The following is a 19,718-nucleotide window of genomic DNA, read 5'->3' on the forward strand; positions in this document are numbered from 1 at the left end:
ATCAAAGTGTTTATGTGGTTTGTACATAAACAAGTAATACTAACCAAGGACAATTTGGCAAAGCGTAATTGGACAGGACCTACTAGGTGTAGTTTCTGTGATCGGGATGAAACTATCAAACACTTTTTTCTTGATTGCCTGTTAGCCAAAGTTCTATGGCGGACGGTTCACATTGCATTTAATATTACTCCTCCGAGTTCTGTCAGCGCGTTATTTGGAACGTGGCTTAACGGGATAGAGTCTGAAACAGCGAGACACATTCGCGTAGGAGTATGTGCTTTATTGTGGGCAGTCTGGAACTGCAGAAATGATTTGGTTTTTAACAGAACAACACATATTCATTTTTTGCAGGTTATCTTCCGAGCCACTGCGTTGATCCGTATGTGGTCGCTACTCACCCCGACGAAGGCCAGGGAGCGTTTGGTTACTGAATCTATCCGCTGGGAGATGGTAGCACGGGATATCTTCAACCAGTTTGGATGGCGGTCATGTAATAGGATAGGCAATTAGTTTACCTATCTTTCTTATGCCAGCCGGTTGTGGCTTTTTTGTGGCTAGTTTGTTACTAGCCCTTTGGCTCTTTGTGAGCTTTCCTTTATTTTTGTTTGAGACTTTAAGACCTTGTTGAACCTATTTGCTTATTTAATAAGTTGGCCGTATGCATCGTTCTGATGCAGAGGCCGGGGAGTTCCCCTTTTCGAACAAAAAAATCCATTCCCGTGGTACATGGATGTAGTTTACGTCCTTGGTTACCGCTCGGGGGGCCATCTTTTCAAGGCAGTCTGTATCTTCAGCAAGGAGAATTCCATGGTTGCCCTGTGTTGCGACGTCTTCGTTGTCGGCGGTGACACGCCAGCATACTGGCAGCCGGCCACCTCCGAGCTTCTGCTGTGCGTTGTGAAGGGGACGAGCCCGGCCGTGTTCTTGAATGGCTACCTGCACTCCCTGTGCCGCTACGATGGTGGCATCCTCACTTTCAACGTCAGGGACAAGACCTTTGGTTCCATGCCACTGCCCCATATCCTCTGGGGCAGGATCCTCTCAGTGTTAGGACGACGGAGCTCGACGGTTGCCTATGCATCTTTGACGCGTGCAGCGGCAACAGCACCGGCCTGTGCCATCTATGGCTACTGCGTGATTACGAGGAACAATGATGGGAGTAGCTTTGTTGCATCGACCGGGCCGCTTGGCCAGAGCTGGAGCGGACGCAGCTGCAATCAAGCTGGATAGCTCCTCTCGGTTTGTCTAATGTTGCCAATGGATCAGACAAGAAGATCATGTTCGGCACGGGTACTTGCAAGGTGTTCGCCGTAGACCAGAATGGTGGAGGCATACCAGAGATTATTTTCTGGCCTGATGAGGCCATTGCCGGCAGTTTCGATGATACGTACGATTTCCGATATGATCTCTCGGCGCTTGGCCTGTTCAAGGAGAGTCTTGTGCCCGTGGGCCGCGACATTGAGGAGATGGTCTTCTCTTCACCAGTGACAGAAGCTTGGTACGACGTCCTCAAGTGGTTGCCAGCACGGTCCGTCTCAAAACTCAGCCATGATCACCACCGATTGTTTCATCCGATCGCACGCCGTTGTCCATGCAACACGCCTGCGGATCAAGTTTGCCATAGACCCCTTGGTGGGTTTATTCAGTGACCCATCAACAACCAGCACTTCTATGACAATGACATACCACACGATATTCCTGTCCAATTTTCCGAGCCATGCCATGGCCTAAACATAGGGAGGTGGAGCTATGGTGACTACATATACAATCCTACCTTGGGCATTAGTGACAGAATAAGAGATGTCGAGAGAGATGCAGTCTTTTTCGGCAGATCTATCGCACTGGGGTTCGACTCCGCAATGGAGGACCATGTCATGGTGTCACTTGCGTATGAGCATAAGAACATGGGAACACGAGAGTACAAACTGAGGTGTGACGTGCGTAGTTTGCAAAGAGAAAATTTCTGGTGTTCATACGATCCTCCGACAAGGCCGGTGGCAGTCGACGTGATGCCAGCCTACGCGAATGGCAAGATCTATTGGGTGGTCGAACCTATGCTTGGGCCAGAATCCGAGGTGTGCGAACTCATGGCGTTCGACGTCATAGATAGAGAGTTTGAGGTCATGCAGGGTCCTTCATGGAGCAGCCATGGCAGTGGTCGTACGTCCATCCTCGAGCTCAAAGGTGCTATCTCCATGGCATGGTGGGATGACGACATGAATGCCATTGACGTATGGAGGATGAAGAACATGGACGGGGCTTGCTACGTGGAGTGTCGTATCGAACTTGATAAGTTCTCACCTCAATACTCGTCGAGGGAGGCCACGCTGATGTCCGCCGACCCAATTGATGGACGGATTTTGCTCAACACGGGAAGGTCATTAGGCTACTATAATCCCAAGACGCCGGCGCTTGAAACTATCTACATGGTTGGTGTACCACAAGGTTATAGGGGGTTCTCTCCCGCTATTGTCCAAGACAGTCTAGTTTACCCTTATATGAAGTGGTAGTAGTGAACTAACAAAGGTCCCGGCAACAGGAAATTCATATTTGCCGCTCGCTGTGGCAAGTAGTCAAGGTGACGCACAGGGGCAGATCGACGAGCGTCCGGATGGACAGGCCCGTTCAAACGCTGGAGCGAATCCAGTTTTGGGAATCTTGGTTCCCAGCCGGTTTTTTCTGGTTTTAGGAACCTTCTAGGAGGTTCCTGAACCAGTTATTTTGTTTCCTGTATTTTTCCTTTTTGTTTCTTTTCTTTTTCTTTTCGTTTCCTTTTTGTTTCTTTTCTTTTTCTTTTCATTTCCTTTTTGTTTTAATTTTTTCTTTTCTTTTTCTGTTTTCTTTGCTCTTTCATTTTTTTCATGTTTCTTTTGTTTGAGAATTTTAAATATTTATTTGGAATTTTATAACATGTTATCGTTTTCAAAATTTTCTCCCGATTTCAAAAAAAATCCTGTTTCTAAATTTTGTTCACAATTTCAAAAAGTGTTCCTATGTCAAAAAGTCTTTCAGGAAATTAAAAAATTGTTCTCGTTTTCAAAAAAACAAAATTTCAAAAATGTCTCATTTTAAAAAATAATTTATGTTTACCTTTTCAAAAATCTGTTTAGATTGTCATTCAGAAAATATTCATGTTTCAGAAAATGTACAGGTATTTCAAAATATGTTCTCATATCCAAAATTTGTTCACAGTTTCAGAAAAATATTCGTGTTTCAATAAATGTTTAGGAATTTCAGAAAATGTTCGTGCTTCAATAAATGTTTAGGAATTTCAGAAAAAATTTCTTGTTTTCAAAAAAAATGTTCACAATATCCGAATTTTTTAATTTTTTCCAAAAATTTTCACGTTTTAGAAAACTGTTTAGGTTTTGCAAAAACTGTTCGTGTTTTTTTCTAAATTCGGATTACAAAATTTTTTTGCAATTTTCAGAAAAAAAAAGCTTCCTATATCAAAATACATTTGCCGCATTTTGAATTGTTCAAAATTTTCAAGAATGGTTTCTATTTTTTTTCCAAAATCTGAACCCTGCTCTCTGTTTCGCGTCATAATGTTCAGCAGCAGCTTTGGGTGGAGTGGCTAGCTGCAAGCCGTCTGCAGTCTGGTGTGAGCGAGCTCGTGGGATCGAATCCTAGCAACAAGAGAGAACACGAATCCTATTAGGCGCTTATAGCGCTGAATATAGTGCATTTTCCTACCTCATGCACACACCTCGATCGCTTCGTTTGTTAACAGCCGGCCCATCTAGCGTAGCTTAGCGTGCGATTCTGTTGGTCTAGTTAGTAGCTTCGCCTGTGATTTTGCGAAGCTTCTAGAAGTTTTTAGCCCTGGTTTTAGGAAGCTTCCCAAAGCATATGGCCCTTTTTTCCTGCTGTTTTTACCAGATTTAGTTTTAGTTTCTTTTTTTCCTTCCTTTTCCAGTTTCATATTTCTTTTCTATTTTTATTTTTCCTTTCTGAATTCTTTTTTAATTAAAAATATGAACATAAATTTTAAAAATATTTTTTCTATTCGTAAAAATTTTCTTTCAGACCTGTGCACTCTTTCCAAATTCCCGAACTTTTAATTCAAAACTGCGATTGCTTTTAAAAATCCATGAGCTTTTAACCCAAAAAAAATTGTGTTTCATAACCGCAAAATTATTATTTAAATCCATAAAAAGTTTGGTTTCAAGAAATTTTTTTCAAATCCGTGAACATTTTTCAAATCCAGAAAAAAAATTCAAATGCAATTACTTTTTCAGATACAATATTACTTTTTCAAATTCGTGAACATTTTTCAAATCAATGAAATTTTTTCAAATTGCGACAAAAGATTATATCTACAAACATTTTCAGATATGTGAACTTTTTCAAATTAGCAGACGTTTCTCAGATGCGCGAAGATTTGTCAGATCCATGAATCAATATATGCGCAATGTCTTTTGAGATTCACAAAATTTTATTTGTATTCGCAAATTTTATTGAACTCATGTGCAGTTTTTAAATCCACAAACTATTTTTCATGTCTGTGAACATTTTCACAAACTAACATTTTTCCCAAATTTGTGTATTTTTTAGTCAGCAGTTTTTTTTGTGTTAGATAGAAGATAAGTGAAAAAATTGGAGCAGGGTCGAGCGAGCGGTTTGAAGTGACCAAGCGAGGACTTCCGACAGAGCAGTTTCAGAGCGAACAAGGGGTACCAAGCGAGCAATAGAGCCTACTTACTGGGTCATGGCCCACAAAGGCTCAGTGCGAGCATTGCTTCTCCAATCGACGCGGTTAGGAGCTCTCCAAGGAGAAGGGGAGCAACTATCTAAGGGTTACGGTGGACCTATTTAAGAGCCTAAAATGTTAGCATCATCAAAACTGCATGTCATAAACAAATTTTATCACTATTCGGGAGTATATCGTGGGCCGATTTTATCGCCAGCCCTCACTTTGAGCGGTTAACTTTATAACGGATTTTTCTTGTTGACATTTATTTCTATAATTTTGCATAGCTTACACACTATATTTATTTTGGTCAAAAAACGTGTCAACAGTTACCCCATATGGGGGTGGGGTGGGGGGGGGGGTTACTTTCTTGCATGTGTGCGCGTCAAGTGGTGCACCCAGCCGCCGCCACTTCATCTGTTTTTCATTTTTTTTGTACGCCTTTTTGGGTTTTAGATGAGTGTTGTTGCTTTTGGTTTTCGCCTAGTTTTCCTTGCATTTTAGAGCAAATAAAATACTCTCTCCATTCCCTTATACAAGGCCACTATGAAAAATATATTTTGCATAAATACAAGGCCATAGTAACCGATTCAAAAATTGATGATGTTTTCTTGTACTAGCAACTTGCTTTAATACTTGCATGCATTTAGTCATAATGACACTCATCTACTTTCTTTCCATTCCTTCCTTACATGCATGTGACATATTAATGATCCCGGTTAACGAAAAGAAAAGTTGACTTGCAAAGTTGTCATTAAATTTTACCTTGATACCTGTAATATGAGATTGTGGCCTTGTACAAAGAAATGGAGAGAGTATGTTTTCTATTGTGAAGCACATATGTGCTTCTCGGAAAAGAAAATAAATATGTTTCCATGGGAAGAACATATTTCATTCTTCTGGAAGCACAAATTTGCTTCCATGAGAAGCATGGTTATGTTTCTGGAAAAAAGAGGAAAAAAAACCGTGCTTTCACGAGAAGCACAAATTTGTTTCTTGTAGAAGCAAAATAAATTGTGCTTCTCTAAGAAACACAAATTTGCTTCCGCAAGAAACATTACAGTGCTTCTCATAAAGAAAAAATAGTGAAAAACTGCATTCGCGCTCCGGCTTTGGTTTTTTCCTTTTCTTTTCTTTTTTTGCAACCCCTTTCCTTTTTTTCATTATTCAGGTTTTTTTCGGTTGTTGATGTTTTCTGGTTTTCATTTTTTAACCATTTACTTTTTATGTTTTCATATTTTTGGTTCATAGGTTTTTCGTGAAAAAAAGTTCATCGAAACCTATTAGTAGGGGATCTAGTTTCGAAGATCTCACCGCAAGAAACCAATGATGAAAACGGTTTGGAATTTGGATGCACCGTTTAAGAGATGGTAGGTGTGACCTTTGCAAGAGGCCCCCCTTAACTAGTGATTTCACGGGAGAAGAAGATGGACAAAGCAGTGAACGCCTCAATGGGTTGTATCTCCATGATCTTAGAGCATCTCCAGCTGTTCACCCCCCGGGGGCTTGAAATAGCGCCGCTTTGGGGCGCGCCGACTGAAAAGGGAGGGGGTCGGGTTCCCAGCCGCCGCCAACAGGTCGTCCCCCGGCGCCATTTTTAAAAGGTTTTTAAAAACATACACGACCAAAATTCGGCCAAACACGACACATATTTGGCGAAATTTAGGCATTCCATTGTTTTTTTACAAATTGAAACATAATCTAAAACAAAATTGGAAAACTACTACTACTACTGCCGCACCGCCACCGCCCACGCCAGCTGCGCCGCCTACGTCGTCGTCCTCCTCCTTCTTCACGCCGCCGCCGCCGTCGTCTTCGTCCTCGAGGAGAGCGACGACGAGGCAGCGCCGCCAGGGCGACCCCAGGCAGGGGGCCAGCAGGGACGGCGACGGCATGAAGAAGAAGGACGACGTCAGTGACGGCGTCTTCGACTTGACGAGGCGGGAGGAAGGAGCAGAGGAGGAACGGCCGCCCTCGCTGATGACGAGGGCGCCGTCGCGGGTGCGCCGGCCGAGCGTGTCTCCACAGGCGCGGCCTTGACGTTGGCGAGCGCCGGCGACCTGGAGGAGTGGTAGGAGCAGGATGAGGAAGAGGTCCCACCTGCCATGTGCCTCGACAGCCAAGGGCCACAACTGTGGCGGGGTACCGGGGCCGGGGCCGCCGGGTACTCGGGCGGCGGCTCGTTGCCGCCCTCGAGGTGCTCGAGGACGAAGTGGAGTGTGCGCCCGTGGACACCCCACCACAGACGGCGGTCGTCGGTGTTATGGCGCCCCCTCACCAACACATTGTTGGTGGAGGCGAGCTGCTCCTCGTGGCGGCGTTGGAAGTACGCCGCCCGGTGCGTGTGGTTGCTGGCGGCGTACTCCGGGCGGCCCCGCACCTTCTCCAGCAGGGAGACCCGAACGCGCTCGATCTCGTCGTGGAAGTGGCCGGCGTCGATCGGCTGTGGGGAGACGGGCACGCCTCTGATGCTGAGCCTCCACCGCCCCGGCATGCGCATGCCAGGCGGCGCCGGGTAATTCGCCTCGTGAAGGAGGTGGGCCTCCCACTCGTGCAGGTGGCGGCGGCCGAAGCCGTTGGCCGCCACTCCATCGCCGAGGAACCGCTCTCCTATCGACGGTTGTGCACGCGGTGGCTGTAGATGGAGAGAGAGGGAGAGAGGGAGGGAGGGAGAGAGAGAGGGAGAGAGAGAGAGAGATGGAGGCGTCGGTGGCGAGAGAGGGGCTGCGGGCGAGTGCGTCCACCAACGAGGGAGGGGTCAATTTTTATAGCGGCAGGGGTGGCACAGGTGTGTACGCATGGCAGGAGGGGAGGCGCGTCGCCACACTGCGCCGCTCGTGAGGAATCCGGCAGCAACGTTGGCATTGATTCCCACGGGGAAACGAGGCGATGGGGAAGATAAGACGAGGCTAGTCGCTGACTCGGCATCCCCATCGTGTTTTTGCGCCAAAACGCTTCCCCCGGCGCCCCCAATGCGTCGGGTTTGGTCTCAGTCCGTCGACACCAAAATCGGGTCTAACCGACAAAAATTGGGCTTATGAGGACGCGGCTGGGCCATTTTTTGATGCTAGCGATAAAAAGGGGGAGGAGGCGAGTCGAGATGCTCTTACTGCTCGGCGTGGCGCCCGATAGCTGTAGCCGGCATGGATTGAGATCCACATGGGCATGTCACCAGGGGCGGAGCCAGGATTTTGATATAGGGGTGGTCAAGTCAAGTTCATTTTTTTCTGGAGCAAAAGTAAATAACTATAATCATACTATATATCGATGTGTTGCACACTAAAAAACATGCATACCATTGTATGAGTTTAAATTCGCCTCTACAATTGCCAAATAAGATGAAAAGGTTTAATAATTTCACTGCAAGAGAAATTACCTGCTAACTCTTTTTCAACATGCAAGATCATTCAATATCGAAGTAACTCCTCCCATATGGCGGCGCTTAACTGATAAATAAATAGTTAGAGTGTTTAGGGGTACTTTGTCGCTGATATGGTCCCTCAGGTGTATATAGAAATTGGAGCTTCATCTTGCTTGTCCGGTGGTAGCTCCAATTTGACAATGTTTATCAGGTCTTGCAGATAACTTGGGGTTATGTTGTTTTCTTATTCTACAACTTTTACCATGTCCGGCATATTCTTATTATGAGTGTCAATTCGACTGGGATTTGTAACTTGCGCATCAGCATCATTAACAATTTAGTAGGTTGAGAACTTGAAGAATCCGGCTTAAAAAGAATTAATCATAGAGGCATTTCGTGGCGCTTTTATCTTCGCATCTGTTGAATTGCAGTCCCACAATTAGCTGTTCGACATAGAAAAAATTTGCATCGCAAATAGGAACTCATATAAGATAATTGGCATCATGATCACCATTATTTCAAGCATAGTACAAGATAGGATCGTACCATCACAAATCACACAACCGAAACAAGTAAACAACAAAAAGCTGATGGATAAATTGAACAACGATACAAGACGGGAATTGAGATTACTAGATGGTGTGATGTAGTGATGTGTTAAGCCATGTGTCCTTGGCTAGTTCCCATTGGTTGGATCCGGAAGATTTGGCAACCGAAGAAGGTTGCGTCGCGCCGTCGCCGTAAGAATAGGATCGAGAGCAGCAGCAGGCTGGGAGAGCAGAGGCGGCCGGGCGGCCTAGGGCACGGAACGGCTGCGGATAATTTTCTACGTACTAATCACAGGAGAACGCAACGCCCAGGAGGAGACTTGAGCCAATAGCCCAACCTGACTGCTAGTGGGCTTCACATGGGCCTTATTCCCTTTTCTAAACTTAACGCTGCGATGGGGGGGGGGGGGGGCAAGTATAGGGGAGCTCCTAATCGGCGTTGTATGCGCCAGATCCAGAACTGGTGCCCCGCAGCAGCTTAGTTTTGGGCCGGCCCATTTACAAGAGCTGGGCGCTCGCCTGCTCCTAGCGCTCGACTCGCGCTGCACAGTCGCCCGCTCGCTCTAGCGCTTTACTAGTTGACTGGTCAACTGTTGATTTTAAAAAAATCACAAAAAATCAGAAATCTCGGTAATTCCAAAAGCTTCACGGAGTTTGAAAAAGTTCATCCAAATTTGAAAAGAGTTCATCAAATTTCAAAAAGGTTTAACCACTTTGAAAAAATTTCATCGTTTTTGAAAAAGGTTCATCGAATTTGAAAAAAGTTCATCATTTTCAAAAAAAAGTTCATGGAATTTGAGAAAAAGTTCATCGTTTTCGAAAAAAGTTCATGGAATTTAAGAAAAAGTTCATCGAATTTGAAAAAAGTTCATCGTTTTTGAATAAAAGTTCATAGTTTTTGAAAAAAGTTCATCGTTTTCGAAAAAAGTTCATGGAATTTGAGAAAAAGTTCATTGAATTTGAAAAAAGTTCATCAATTTTGAAAAAAGTTCATCGTTTTCGAATAAAAGTTCATCGTTTTTGAAAAAAGTCCATCATTTTCGAAAAAAGTTCATGGAATTTGAGAAACAGTTCATCAGTTTTTTTTAACAAAAAATTTATAAAAGGAAAGAAAAGAAAACTCAAATAAAATCGTCCTCGAAAATGAGCAGCGAAACAGTGAAAACCGGGATTTGGGAAGCTGATCCCTGACTAAAGAGTGAAAGGAAAAAAGATGCTTAGGAGGCACAAGTCCTTCGTTGGCCTAGTGGTTACGCTTGATGCCTTGAAGCAGTTGGTGCGTGTTCGTTATCCGGCGGATGCATCATTTTTTGAACGTTTTATGAATGGTAGAGAAAAAACACAAATGGGCCGAGCCCAGCTACCGCGCCTGCAGGCGCCGGTTTGCAGAAACCGAAGAAACCGGCGCCTGCAGCGCTAAATAGGATATGCGCAAGTATAGATATGCGCAAGTATAGTCTCCGGCACTGCATGTCACCGGTAAACAATAATGGTAACATGCCCCCCTCTTTCGACCGTTCGAATGGTAATCAACAACCCAGATCAGCATAAACAATACCCCATGTACAGTGTGTGTCATAGAGAATACACAGGGCATATCTACAGTATTTTCTGCCACAACATCTAATCTGGGCAGTCCATTTTTGATCCAACGGCATGTTACGCCGTGACATGCCCCATGATAGGGCATATAGCAACTCTCCCATTGCACCTACCATTGATTGCATTCGAAATGTGTAGGCCAAGATGACAGGAATCGAATCCGTGGAAGCTAGTGTGGTATTTGTTCGATTCAAACTCGATTCAAACTTAACAAGGCCATCATCGTACTGATTCCCAAGAAACAAGGGGCGGACACACTTCAGGATTTCCGCCTGATTTCATTGTTGCACAGTTTGATAAAAATCTTTTCTAAGATCCTTGCGCGGCGCCTCGCTCCTAAACTGGAAGGATTAGTGGATCAATGCCAGAGTGCCTTCATAAAAAACGCAATACACAGGAGAACTTCCTGTATGTACAGAGCACGATCCATTTTCTGCATGAGACCAAGAAGCCGTCAATCCTGCTAAAACTCGACATTGCCAAGGCGTTTGACTCGCTTTCCTGGCCGTACTTGATAGAGATGATGCAGGCCAGGGGCTTTGGCTCACGATGGTGCGAGTGGATCATGATGATTCTGAGGACTTCGACCTCGAGAGTGCTCATCAATGGACATCAGTCAGAGAGCGTGACTCATCGAAACGGCTTGTGGCAAGGCGATCCGTTATCACCATTTCTCTTCATCTTGGCCATGGACCCACTGCAAAGACTCTTGTCCATCGCAACGGAGCATGGCATGCTCTCGAAACTGCCGGGGCGAAGGCGCTTGTTGCGTTGTTTGTTCTACGCCGATGATGTTGCTCTATTCATGAACCCCACGGAGAGAGACGCTTCAATGATCAACTTGCTACTGCAATGCTTTGCGACGGCAACGGGTCTTCACACAAACAAGAACAAAAGCGTAACCCAGCCTATACGACGCGGAGCGATTCAGCTGGAACGAGTCCTGGCGCACCTTGGAATCCCGATGAAAAGCTTCCCCATCACATACCTCGGAATGTCGTTATCGCTACGGAATCTAACCAAAGTTGATCTTGATCCCCTGCTCCTAAAATTTGGAAGCAAAACAGCGATGCGGAAGGGCCGACTAATGGCAAAGAGCGGCCGATTGGTGCTTCTGAAATCAGGATTGACCGTGCTGGCCATCTATATGATGACAGTCCACAAACTACCGACCTGGGTCTGGAAGTGTATGCTACAGATATGTCGCGCCTGGCTTTGGAGTGGTGAGACAGAATGCACGGGTGGCAAAGGTAGGGTGGCTTGGAGCCTTATATGTCGCACAAAAAAGTTTGGTGGCTTAGGAGTGCTGGACCTTCCGCGCTTCGGGACTGCTCTAAGACTACCCGGCACAGCCTTGGGTGAGTTTCCAACTTCCATGCGACGAGAAAGACCGCATGTTATTCGCCATGGCAACGGGCCAACTTTTGGCATGATCGTTGGCTGCATGGACAATGCCCCAAAATCATTGCACCTGCTCTTTTCAATATCTCAGCAAGGAAAAACAGAACGGTCCATAAGGCGCTGCAGGCAGAAACTTGGCTCTGTTAGGATAAACCATGTATATGGGTATTGTGGCGCAAGTCCATGACCGAGTTTGCTAGCTAGCCATGCGTTTGCATGACAGCCAAGTCAGACACATGCATGGCGGGTCATCTGGCAGTGGCCGTTGTAGTGTGCGTGCATGCAGCGGCTAGATAGGTTTGTTAGTCACAGATAGACTCCCGGGAGGTTAGCTAGATGTGAGTGGCCGGGTGTGACGGCCAAGTTAGTTGGCTCAGCGGCTGGATGATTCGTGCGTGTGTGCGTGAGTTAGTGGGGTGTGTGTGGCCGCTGGCCTGTGTGTGCAGCCGGCTATAAAAGCCCCGTGTGTACTGTTTGTAGAAGGAACCGTGTGTAAGCCATGTAGCCACTGTAAAGAAGAAAAGATTGGGGCATTCGTGCGCCCGTGGCGGTGTTCGTGCGCCAGCCGGAAAATCATGTGTCCACTGTTCTTCTTCTTCCACCTCCGTTCGAGTGAGAGGAGAGGTAGCTAGAGGGCTGCGGTTCCAACAATTGGTATCATGAGCTGGTTCATCTTGGGTGTCGTCCCCTTGCCGGAGGCGTGCCGGCGGTGGCGGCGTTTGCCGGCGGCTGCGCGGTGAAGCTCCGGGCCGTGTGTCGGTCTATGAAGGTGCGCGGCGTGGCGAGGAGGCCGCGGTGGCGGCGTGGAGGCACTGCATGGCTGCATGGAGGCCGCGGCGGCGAGCCGGGCGTGACTGGTGCGTGTTATGGGTGCGCACTGGATGCGTCGGGCGCGTCGGGACCGCGGGCGCTCGTACTAGCGTGCGGTTGACGTTGGGAGGAAGTGTATGTCGCCGTTGTGCTCGAGTCCGTGCTCGAGTTCGGCAACACCCTTCCGGTGTTTGTCGCTGTCGGCTGCCATGGCGGACGCGGAGGCGGCACGCGGTGAGCAACCGGTGCGGTCGGGCTCGTCGGGCGCGTCGAGTGCGCGCGGGACGTGCGGGATGCACTGGTGCGGTCGGACTCGTCGGGCGTGTCGGGTGTGCGCGGGACGTGCGGGGTGCCGAGGGACGCCAGGCGTGTGTCGCGGTGGAGAAGGTGCTTGGCGTGTGTTGCCGGAGTCGTGACGGAGCACGGTGCGACCGGCGTCGTTGCGTCAGGTCGGGTCCGCGGGCTAGGTCACGGTCGTGGCGACATTGACGACGAAAGCTGCAACAACTCTGACGGCAACAACATCATGGTTTAAGGAGAGTATGTTAGGATAAACCATGTATATGGGTATTGTGGCGCAAGTCCATGACCGAGTTTGCTAGCTAGCCATGCGTTTGCATGCCAGCCAAGTCAGACACATGCATGGCGGGTCATCTGGTAGTGGTCGTTGCAGTGTGCGTGCATGCAGCGGCTAGATAGGTTTGTTAGTCACAGATAGACTCCCGGGAAGTTAGCTAGATGTGAGTGGCCGGGTGTGACGACCAAGTTAGTTGGCTCAACGGCTGGATGATTCGTGCGTGTGTGCGTGAGTTAGTGGGGTGTGTGTGGCCGTTGGCCTGTGTGTGCAGCCGGCTATAAAAGCCCCGTGTGTACTGTTTGTAGAAGGAATCGTGTGTAAGCCATGTAGCCACTGTAAAGAAGAAACGATTGGGGCGTTTGTGCGCCCGTGGCGGCGTTCTTCTTCTTCCATCTCCGTTCGAGTGAGAGGAGAGGTAGCTAGAGGGCTGCGGTTCCAACAGGCTCTCGGACCTTTCTAGGGGACTGACCGACCAAATGCTACCGGAACTGTTGCGGCTTGCGGTGTTGCTTGATATAGTACAACTGCATGACGGACAGAACGACTCGATTGCTTGGCGTTTCACGGAGTCACATGAATACACAGCGAGATCGGGCTACCTTCTGCAGTTCGAGGGCTCGGTTTTCACGGAGAATTACAATCTAATTTGGAAGGCGTGCGCGCCTGAGAATTGTCGGTTCTTCATCTGGATTGCGGCGCTTGGGAGGATCCTAACTGCCGATGTATTGCTGCGCCGCGGATGGGAGAACAACTATTTCTGTACACTATGCGAGCAAAACCTAGAAACAACGGCGCATTTGTTCTGGGACTGCCCATGGTCCAAGCAAGTTTGGGACAAGATCACACACCTAACCAACATGCCGGCGCTCCAGCCACAATCCTGGAACAATCAGACAAGCATCATTGGATGGATGGCACACTGTCACAACCAAGCCATTAAGGAGAAGAAGAAAGGAACACTGTCCTTGCTATATCTTGTCCCATGGGAGTTGTGGAAGGAAAGGAACAGGAGGACTTTCCAACAGGAAGCTCTGAGCTTAGACTCTTTCGTCACTAGATTAAGAGAGGAGATCACACTCTGGAATCTCGCGGGAGCTGGGATTCCTTTCGATCCTGGCTATGTATGTAGGCAGTGTGGTGTTTTTTGTATTTCTCTTTCCTTTCGCTTGTGCCCGCTCGCTTTTGTTTTGGTGCTACTATCTGTAGCCCACCCTCTGTCCTTTTTTTCTGATCAATGAATTTGGTAGAATCTACCAACATTCAAAAAAAAAGAACTTTGCACTCTGATTACTCAATGCCGTAAAGTAAAGAAGAACGATAGGAGATGGAAGAAGTGTTGCTGCATTGCATGAGTAAATCGTGCATGCTTCCCCGCTGACACGAAAAGAGCTCGATGTACTCCTGTACAGTGTTGAGCATGTTTTTGAAACGGGCGTCAGCTTCCTTCTTGAAGAAAAATCTGATAATATTATGTTGGGTACACAAAAATAAGGGTAGACAATAATAAATCAGAAAGTGCGCAGTCAAAAGTTCCCATATCTTTGCTAATTATTACAAAACTACTTAGAGAAATAATATTATTAGATTTTCATCAAAATATTGAATTTTGTTTCAACTTTTACTACGGGCAGTGCTATTAAATTTTCATGAAGCAACCAAATCTGTCGCTGGATTAATCAGTTGATAAGTATTGGTTCCCTTTTCTATACTAACTATAAATACCATTCGGCACGAATAGTGAGCTATATCAAGAAAACAATGAAAAACTATACTAATTATAAATATGTAATATCAGTCAAAGTTGAATCTTCAGCACGTATTGGGTCCATAACTACAGCATCATGTATCTTGGAACGTCGAGAGTGTCAGTTACCGCACTTGGAAAAAATATATCAAATAGCTTAATTACGTAACACAATTCTCACAATCAAGCAAAAAATTACTTAAGTTCACAAATATATTAACTAATTGGCATAACACCCATAGCTGACAATGTCAAATGTACAAAAGCATCATATCGTTCATGATCGAAGTAAGCTAGTCTACTAGCCAGCGAGGCATGACCACTCAATTTGATGCAAAACAACTGGATACTGACAGTTTTAGCCTAAGCTGGTGCTAATTAATCAAGTTGCCATCGATCAGCAGGTAGACAATACGTACACACAATGAACCAATCAATCAAGCTGACAATTAGGCCAAATCGAATCACGCAACTTGATCCTTAATTTGAGCAAAGCACAGGAGCATGGGACACTTGGACGGCTAAGACATGTGCACGCCCAATGTATTCCCGCCTACCTAACTTACTATGCTATCACCTAATTAATTAACTAGTATCCTCGATAAGATGACTTGACACAGTCCTTGTTAGTAAACTAGCGCATCTCTACCTACTAATTAACTTAGTGTGTACGAATTGCCAAATCAATGGGTCTTCCAATTAATCAACATCATGTCGTGGATATCTGGACACGTATATACCTAGGAGAGTGATATTTTGCATGTACAAGTACTCCCTCCATTTCCTTAGGCTGGTCACAATGGGGAGGAACTTAGGAGTAACATCACACACTCCAATACAACTTTGCTTATGTGGCACATATTTAATGAAGAGAGAGGTGTTTGTGGTAACTAGCTAAGTTACCGGAACATCACACACTCCAAAAAACAATGAGTCTATAACCTAATAAATACATCGTTGCATGACACTACATAGATGTTCCTATCCACTATGAAGGTAGTAACATAGTCTAGGGAAGTGTGTAAGTTACTATCCTAAGTTCCTTCCCATTGTGACCAGCCTTATACAAGACCACAAACTCAAATAACAGGTACCAAGGAAAAATTTAATGACTGCTTTGCAAGTCAATTATTCTTTTCGTTAACCGGAATCATTAATATGCCCACATGCATGCAAAGAAGGAATGAGAAGAAAATAGCACAATGTCATTATGACTACATGCATGCAAGTATTAAATAAGTTCGTAGTATGAGAAAACATCATTAATTTTTGCCTCAATTACTGTTAGTGGCCTTGTATAGATGTAAATTGTATTTTTTTATAATGGCCTTGTATAAGTAAATGGAGGGAGTACACAAGATTCTGTTCAGTTCTGTCCCAAGGTTAGGCTACCTTGCACAGCTAGGTAGTACCCCCTCCGGTCTTTTTTTAGCCAAACTAAAGAGAATCTTGTATCTAAGTAGAAGAAACTGTGGTCGGGATTAGTGTAAAAAGAATTTAAGCAACCAGATGACACCCCTTGTTGCGGCGAAAACATGCGGGAATTGGTTGCAATACATTATTTTTATGAGATTTGGTTGATTTGAATTTGAATATGAGGCTAAAGATTCAAAAACATATGATTTTTTGTATTTGATTATTATATAGTCATAACATATTTATATCTTCACGATATTAATATATTCCCTTTTTAAAAAAATATAGTGATAAAATATTTATTAAGTAGTATTTCCCATGCATGTTAAGAGAAATAAAATTAGTGGGGTTCATAAAGTTGGATGTGTGCATGTTGAGGGAATTACTATATATAGGTAGAATTAGTGGAGTTGAAGATGTGACATGTGTGCATGTTAAGATAAATAGAAGTAGTGAAGATCAACTAATTAAGAATATAAGATATAAGATTTATGTCATAGATTATGACAAAACTTTTAGTCCTAATATTGAAACTACTATTATTTGTCTTGTATTACTTGTTGTATCCATGGAAGACATGTGTACATCAGTGCATGAGACCTCCTGGCGATGGAGATAAACATATTATATATGGCAGACTATAAGCATAAACAAGCCCTAACGAACATGTTTCCAACACAAAATACTAAATAGTTTGAACATATGCTTTTCCTCGGGTGAGGTAGGATTAAGATTGTTTTAGGGCTTTTGTTGTTTGCTAATTCGTTTGTAATTTTTTTTACGGTTGATCACTGTGTGTGTGTAGAAATATACATGGGCCTGCTTGTCAGATCTAAAAATGGGTCACCGATGGGTATCGGGTCTGAGGAATTGGATACCGCCACCATCTTCATTGTACCCTATCGGGAATAAGTTAATTCGGTAAATATCCCCATGGGGAAAGTTTTGTCTGCCCCCACCCCTAATAGATGAAACCCTCATTAGTTTGGTGAATATGGGGCCCCATTGTCGTCCCTACATATAAGGCCTTAAGCAAGCTACACCTACACGGTACATCCGTTTAAGCTCAAAGTAGCACAATTTTGGATTAATGACTTGTAAGTCTGGTACATCTTTATTATTCATTTTAATAAGTGGGCACAACCATATTTCTCATATATGTTGATGATATAGAACATGTTTGGTTTGTAGCAAGGTTGCCAAGCTTAACCTTAATCGTTCCACAATACCTTAGGCATGTGTTTGATCCATTGCTCCAGTTATGCCTTGCCACACCTTTTTAGCTGTGTGGTATACATGTCATAGGCTCTGTTTGTTTTTGCCAATTTTTTTCATGCTTATGGTGGTCATTTTGCTCGCCACACTTCCCATGGTTTTAAAAACATGCTCATATTTTTAAAGTTCATGCAATTAAGTAATGTCAGCATTTTTATAGGATTTAAGTTCCATGTTGCTCTTAAAGATCTAGCTAGAAGATTTACCTTTCCTTTTGGCAATAGAAGTTAAAGAGATTTACTCTATGTGCCCGCTCCTTCCCCACCTAGCCCACAATGATTTTCACCCCGGGTGTCAGGTCCAACCAATCGAGGCTAAAGCATCAACACGAAGAAAATGCCTTCAATAAGGAGACGAAACAAGTTCTTTTCGCTAAGTCCAACTAGTGCAGGCCAGAACGTAGGTTTGCACACCCTAGATATCGACTTGTGTTCCAGTCACTGTCTTCATAGTAGATCTTCTAACAAGTGTTCCTCTCAATACTATGAGAGAATCAACCATCGTGTCCTCCGGAGATGTCCACCAAAGATCATCACCAATCAGATTGAATCAGATGACAACCAAATGTCGTCGCTCCACCATGATCGGAATGAAGGCCATCATAGCCCTTTTTAGGGATCCACTACCACCCTAGCAAGGCTGGAGGTACTGGTAGCGGGGTAGACCAGAAGAGATGTCCGCATTCTAATCGATGGAGAGGCCCTCGTCTCCGCATGGGAGAAGGGATAGTGTGCAGGGGCTGGTATGGGGAGGGAGGTGGCGGATATTGATGGTGTGCGATGACTTGGGTTCTCGTGAGGGTGGAGATGTATTTTTCTCATATCCCACAGGATATGTCACGAGATTAGTTGACCCGATAGTGCTAGATACAAGAGTATAGTTGATACACATTAGTACTCAACCCTCACCAGACATTGTTTTCTCTATAAGGAAGATATGCCGATATTCACACGCTCGTACAATTGCTCACTGAATAAGCTAAAGCAACCTTGAGACATATCAAGAATACTAGTATGAGTACTGGCTTGATCCTCATAAAGTCATGATCCAACTTTTTAAGTGCCTTGTGTAACTAGCCTACCTGAATTCAAGTGTTAGACTTAGAGCGTGTGCTCGTACTTTTCTAGAGTTACGGCGATGATAATCCAGTGGGACACCATGATCCCATCGGCTACGAGGTGTTTGGTGATTTCAACAATCTTAAGATTTGACAACTCGATCTTCAAAGGTGCTCATAACGGTAAGATGTGTGTCTGTATGTGAACATTTGCTTCTGTGTATGTGTCGTCGCCGGAAGTCGGTTTGGTTAACATGCCATCGCTTGTCATTCAGTTAGGAACGAAGGGTAGCTGGGTTAATTTGCAACCCCCTGCACGTACTCGATCCTGGCCCTTCACACATTGTACGTGAGGAGGTAGCGTGTGCTTCAAAAAGAGGATCAAGGCAGTGACCCACGAAGGGGACAGTACTGACCCCGCGTGCTAACTGTGGCTATTTGGTAGGTAAGCGATATGGAAAGGCCGCGAGAAAGAGCTCCACGCCATGTGCCCATGTGTTCCACCCGAGCTCCCTTGCCCGATCCACATATGCTGACGATAACGATGGGCGCGGAATTGGCCTACACGCACGATCCATCTCCGATCTGTCGTTTGTGCCGCCACTGTATTCTGAAAACGGCCATTTGGACATGTCGCTCTGGCATTAGCTTGCTTCTAGTCTTCTACCAAAAAAATAGAGTAAGGTCACGAGGGCCCACATGCCAGTGTCACCGCGTGATCGTCGTCGATCGCCTGAGTGTGTGGCCGACCGGCCGGGGCCGCCATAGCATAGGCAATAGGCATCGTGCACTCACCGTTAACCAGCCGGAATGAAGCTTGATGATGGCCGTAATAGATTGATTGCTATGTATCACTAGGCACTAGCGTTGCCGTCAAACGCATACTCATTGTATAATCTTGCATGGCCCCATGCACTGATGCGCGCACACGCTCGTGATCGAAGATATCCGCTCCACTCACTCGCGTATACCAGCTTTTTTTAATTTCTTTTGGCGGAAAGTCATCTAGGCACCACGACAAAAAGCGCGCGTTAAAAAATTTGATTTGATATGACGCGTCGGAGAGCGGCCGATGACAATGGCTGCACTCTCAGGGTGACCGGTTTGCCTAGGCTGGTTGATAATGGGGATCTGCTACAGGAGTAGAGACAATTGGTTCTAAGATATTATAGGGCACCTACGCTGCTGAAATCTCAAACCGAACACCATATCTGTCCGCCGACGGGTGGGGACC

This window comes from Triticum urartu, chromosome 1 (assembly GCF_003073215.2).
Source record: "Triticum urartu cultivar G1812 chromosome 1, Tu2.1, whole genome shotgun sequence".
NCBI lineage: Eukaryota > Viridiplantae > Streptophyta > Magnoliopsida > Poales > Poaceae > Triticum > Triticum urartu.